The sequence below is a fragment of the Benincasa hispida genome, chromosome 11 (genome assembly GCF_009727055.1).
Source record: "Benincasa hispida cultivar B227 chromosome 11, ASM972705v1, whole genome shotgun sequence".
NCBI classification, from domain to species: Eukaryota; Viridiplantae; Streptophyta; class Magnoliopsida; order Cucurbitales; family Cucurbitaceae; genus Benincasa; species Benincasa hispida.
In genome coordinates, this window is record NC_052359.1 from 20,166,215 (window position 1) to 20,172,655 (window position 6,441).

A 6,441-nucleotide genomic window follows, 5' to 3' on the forward strand; every position below is an offset into this window, starting at 1 on the left:
CTTGCTAAGTAACAACATGACTGCGGAAGTAGGGGAAAAGCGCATTGCGACCAACTTGAATGCGGTGATACCCGAAGACCCACTTACCTATAGTTTGGAGAAGCGCAAGAAAACAGACCCTGAAGTTGCGTCCACCATTAAGCCTTTGGATCTTGAGACAGAAGAAGTCCAACCACCAGGAACTGCGCAAAGATTGAAATAGGAACAAATTGAGGAAGAAAATATGGCAATAGTGGCTGCAGCGCAAAATACTATGATCCCACCTAAAATGGGCGACCCAAGAATCTTCACGATCCCATGCTCTATCAAAAGGACCTTTAATGGGCAAGCACTATGCGATCTTGGGGCAAGTATAAACATAATGCCGATATAAATCTTCAAATAATTGAATGTCGGCACACTTACGCCCACAAAGAAAACTCTCCTGCTCGCGAACAGATCTCGAATACAACCTAAAGAAGAGTTGAAAAATGTCGCAGTTTCAATCGATAAATTCATCCTGCCAGCAGACTTCCTCATTTTGGATTATAAAGCGGACGAAGAAGCGGCCATCATATTGGGACGACCATTTCTTTCAACCGGTCACGCTCAAATTGATGTGCGCAAAAGGGAATTATAATGAGCATTCATGGTGGAAAACTCCAAATTAAGGCAGTAAAGATCCTAGAGGACAAAGAAAAGAGAGAAAAGCCACCATGGATATGAACAAACCAGTCGGAAATAAGTGGTCCCTGAGTATTATATGATCGCAATCTATCAGGGACGCAAGTTTTGGGAAACATCAACTCTTCAATTCTTCTCCACTACTTGGAATTTTTCACTATATCTTTTCAATCCTGATCTATCCCTATTTTACTATTACTGTCTCTATCTAATAAAAAAAATGCGATAACGAGTTTTATTTTGTTTAAAATAATTTGACCCTCTCTTTGTTTTTCTTGCAACGATCGAGGCGCTAGATTACAAGGATGTTACGCGAAGAAGCACTTATCTTACTCCATCACTGCAATACATAGAAGCGAGATCACTGCAAAGATGGATGCGTCAATACAATGCGGGCGACAGCGTAAAATTTAAGGGTGTACTCTTCCTTATCTTTATTTCAAATTTTGCGCTATCACATCGCAAGTTAGTTTTACAAGTCTTGTCGCCACATACTCTTTAATTACCGCAATCATTTGACATAGATAAATTTAGTAGTTTACCGCATTCTGTTCTTTGCCAAGTATGACTTCAATGATGAAAAATATGCTTTTATTTCTTTCGTATACACTAGAGTCAACATAGTCTTAAAATAGTCACCTCATAAAATATTTCTAGAAGTTAGGGGTTTGCTAGTTTTCTTTCAAACTCTCTTTACAACGTATTCTAGAACATCGCATAACTTATTTTAATCTTTTGGCAATGAGAACGTTTCCGCATTTTAAATCTGGGAGTGAGGTATTTTTTTCTGACCTTATAATTTATTTCAAAAAAAAATTGAGAATAAAAACTCCACTGTCAACACAATGGGAAACCAATGTTAATAAGAGTTAAGTTGTGAAAGGCATTTACCCGTAGTTGGATGTCTGCATGACACATGTGGGGGCAAGTCAAAACGAAAGTAAGTTACCAAGATCAACGCATAAATAAATGAACACAATTCCACTGCAAAATAGGTATGAGTTTAGTCTGAGAAAGAGTGCATTCCTCGTAGTTAGATGTCTACATGACACACGTGGGGGCAAGCCAAAACAAAGGCAAGGCACTCGGATCAGCGTAAGGTCAGAAAAAAAATCAATGAAGAAAATTTTTTGTGCAAGGATAAAATCATTTGACACCCCGGTAAGAAAAATTTTCTTTTTTTGAAATAAATCATGCGATGTTTTGGAATTTAGTAAAGTCCTTTTGAAAGTTAAACTTGTAGTCCCTAGGTCTTAGAAATATTTTAAGAAAAGACTTGAACAAGACTTAAGGAAATTCTAGTATATAGGATTTGAATGAGGTAACCTTGAGAAGTCTAAGAAAAGAACTTTGCAGTTGACTTACTAAAGGAATCTTTAGCTTATGCTTGATGACAAACATTGTTTAAATTTGGGAGTGTGATAACGGGACGAAATGCACGTTATCATAGTGCTAAGTTCTTAAACAATGTTGGATTGCGTTGATGAAATATGTTACTTTGTGTCCATTAAGCATCAATTTTGTAATATTGCGGTCGCACGCATTCAGCGCATTGGAACAATTGATTTTTGTATTTTTAATGCATTAACGCAATGCAAAGATTGCGATCATAAGAATTCATTAGTCAAGCGCAACTTCATCACAAGGCTTTGCGTTGATCGTGCTCGCAAACATTCGCCCAAGAAGGATCGCCGCAACTTGTCGGTGCAAGATGGTGGGCACATCTGGGTGAAAGGCCAATTAAGAGTGATGGCTTAGAATGTTGATGACAGTCGAATCCAAATTAAGTTAACAGCCGATAATGATCACAAAGTACATTTAGCTTTATCGGTGATAATTATTCGGTGCGTCAATCAGGAATTAACGTTATCCCATCTGTACAATCGGGAGAGAGAAGCCGCCTTTCACCATGGATGCTCTATAAATACAAAGTGCATTCTTTAGAAAAGGGGTTCACCGTTTTTACAACAAGTTTATCAGTCCGCACGTCTTTGTTTTTAGATTTCTTTCATTTTAAGGCAGACACAAGGGAGAAAGTTATGCCGGTAGATCATTCCAGTAAGCTTGGGAGAGCGTCGAAAGCTCCAAGGACAGAGAGAGGGTCGACGCCTGTGAAAGCGGGAACATCTTTATATCAGAATAGAGATTTCAGTGTAAAAAGCCTCGGTCGGCAAGAAATTGCTACCAGCCTCTCTACCTTTAACTTTCATTGTCATTTTCTACTCAACTCATTTATAAGAATGGAATTTCTTTCTCTATATATGTTCACTCTCTGTTATTCATGCATAGTAGCTAAATCAATTGAATGGGTTAAGAAGCATTTAGCTAGCACAACTTGGGAATCTTCATTCTTTGCATTTATCTTGTTTATGTTTGCTTCATTCGTCCACTAAGGATACTCGGGAGGGTAGTCTAAGAACAGGATCTAGGCTTGGGAAGGTCAGGTCAGAATCTAGGCTCGAGAGAGTCAGATTAAAATGCATAATACAAGAGATAGGCACTTAGGAATGAGCACTATTTGTTATCAACACATCGCATGCATTCTAGAGATAGGATATGATTGTATGTGGTCTCTTTGGTTTCATGCATTTTACATCATCGCATAGGACAAGAGTAGAGACTTAGGGATGAGCTCTATGGACATTTTGCATTCAACACATGCGTCCTAGATTTAGGAGCATCGTATTTATATTGGAAAATGACTTGCTGTGCATGGTAGTAACATGATCGCATAGTCTGACGCATTCCTGAGTAACGCTAGCTAAAGATCTTCTCAATCCGTTCTTCGCATACTCACTGCATCTATCAACGCAACTGCCTTTACTCAAATACGCTGCCTTTATTTATTTCTTTTTCATCAACGCAAACAATAAACCTAACACTTATTTATTTACTTGGTTACCACAAAGTTGTCATAAAAATTACCAACGCATACTATTTTCACAAGTCCTTGTGTTCGACCCTGGACTTACCAGGAAACTCAAAGGAATTTGCACTTAGGTTTCACTAGGGAAACTTGAGTGAACAACGTAATTCCATCAATGCATAACATCCATATTTCCACTTCACAAATACAAGCATCAGTATCACATATGCACGATCGCATAGCTAATAACTAAGCGATAAAGCTTGCTAACAACGCAATTGTCTAACTCCGACTGGGCAAGTGGGAGAAGTCGGACACCTATCGTATAGGTCGATGCTCAATCGTTTAGATAAAACTATACGATCATCTAGCAAAAACTATGCAATCGTTTAGATCCTGTCTCTTATACACATCTAGATGTGTATAAGAGACAGGATAAAACTATACGATCGTCTAGCAAAAGCTATGCGATCGTTTAGCTCTATTGTTTAGCTCGGTCTATCGCGTATAGACTCTACATGATCTGTCTCTTATACACATCTAGATGTGTATAAGAGACAGATGTGATCGTTTAGCTCGGTCTTTCGTCTACAGACACTACACGATCGTTTACCTTAGGCCAGTGATCGTCTAGCAAAGCTATGCGATCATTTAGTAAACACTGCACGATCGCTTAGCTCGCACCTGTACGATCGTTTAGCTCGTCCAGCCATCGTTTAGTAAATTTACTTGACGACTTTAATGAGTTTTTCTACGCCGAGAGAAAACTCAAAACCCTTTTCAAACTTTTGTGAAAACTTTTTTTTCAAAATAGGAAACCACTTTCCTTTTAAACTCACGGTTACCATGATCCAATAACCACCAACTACTTTGGTTATTTAAAAGAAAAGGTATTAATTATCTAATAATTAATATTAATATAAACATAAATGATAACCAACTTATCATACTATATTTATAACCTATAGTTTTAATATTTCATCTCACGAAACATATAAATCATAGTTCTTTTTCTATTATATGGTACTTAATGTAAATCTCATTTACATAATTCCTCCACTAGATGTATCTCATACATCATACCGATTATATCATATATAATCAAAATACCTCTTGTCAATTTAAACATTTCAAATCAACACCAAGAACTGATCCTCAACAGAATCCAAGCTACCAAAGGGAACTCATGGACCTGTAGACTGAAGCTCCAACGGTACGTGAATAACTGACTCAACTCTTTAGTCACAGGATCTACCATCCATTAACTGTCAAGCACTCCACTAAAGACCGACAACTGAACTCTCCTCACTATAGATATATTATGTGTCCATCTTAACCAATCAGTAGTGCGACAACCCTTCACAGATCGCTCGTAAGTACAATTGGGCCAATAGCCATTATGCCCCTGTAGTTACATTTGTCTCCTTAAGTACCATTGATCCCTCTAAAGAACATAAATCATAGTCCTACTATGACTGAGTCTTCTCTTCCAAAGAGAAGTTGTGGCCACTATGTTCAAGCCCCGGAATCGACCCTTAAGGGAGAAATCTCTCTACTTATCCCTGCTTCGGGAAAGGAGTGAATTCTTTATTGTGAATTGAGTTCCCAGCTCCCAAATCAGACAAGTCCCCAAAAAGGTAAGCATGTTGAATTGGCAATCTGGTCACTCTCACCCATACTAATCAAAGGACTGCCCTCAAAGGCAGGAGTTTCCAAAACACTCAGGATTGAGGTCGTGTCACCTATGGTCGTTTAGGTGAGATGCAAGTCTCTAGTATCAATAGCGTTATATACAGAGTCTAGTCATCTCGTGGTCCAGGTCTTATACAAAATCTTTGTATAGGACACCCTCGCTCCACGTCTCCACATGAATGGTCAGGATCTACCATCTGTAGTAGTTTACAACACTTGCAAACCTCTACAAAGAAGGTTGTATCCGTAGTGTCACCAGGATCAGGTATCTCACCTTAATCCTTATACTACAGACCGATTTAGGTTAACACTTAAGGCATGATCCACTTGTATATCACCTAGACATGCTTAAGTTCAGATAAGATAACCAAGGAGTTTTGTTTATTGGATATGAGTAAATGCCATAATTAAATAATACTTATTTTATTCATTGAACAATGTGTATCTTTACAAAACAACGAGACTCCGGGAGAATTAGGACACCAATCCTAACAAGTTTGAAGTGTCAAATTAACAAGAGGAAATTCAATTATATGTGATATAATTGGTATGATGTATGAGATACATCAAGTGAAGGAATTAATGTAAATATGATTTACATTAAGTACCATAAAATAGAAAAAGAGCTATATGTTTCATGAGATGAAATATCAAAACTATAGGTTATAAATATAATATGATAAGTTGGTTATCATAATTTATATAATATATTAATTATATGATAATTAATTTATTTTTCTCTAATAATCGATTGAGTGTGAGGTTATTGGTGGTTTTATGATAACTGTGAGATAATAAGAAAAAAAATTTCTAAATTAAGGAGTTGCCTCATTCGTAAAGAACTCACAGTGATAAGCTATCAAGTGAAAGAGTTTCACTAAGCGATAGTTGATAGAGACTAAACGATCGTTTAGCTTTGACTATACGATAGTCATTTAGTTGATCGTAACTAAACGATCAAGTGGCATAGTCTATACGAATAGGTTGTCATTTATTAAACGATCGAGCACATCGTATGTACGATAGATAGCTTCTTATCTCCCACGTGCTCGATCGTCTACTCGATCGTAGTTCTCCAGTCTTTTCCTCAAACCAAGATCATACAAAGCCCACAACTTCTGGATTCTCACATCGACAATACCAAGGTAACCATTGTGGTGTTGTCCTCACTCAGTTCATGGATCGAGTTAGACTCGATTGGTTCATGGAGGCTGTGTTCG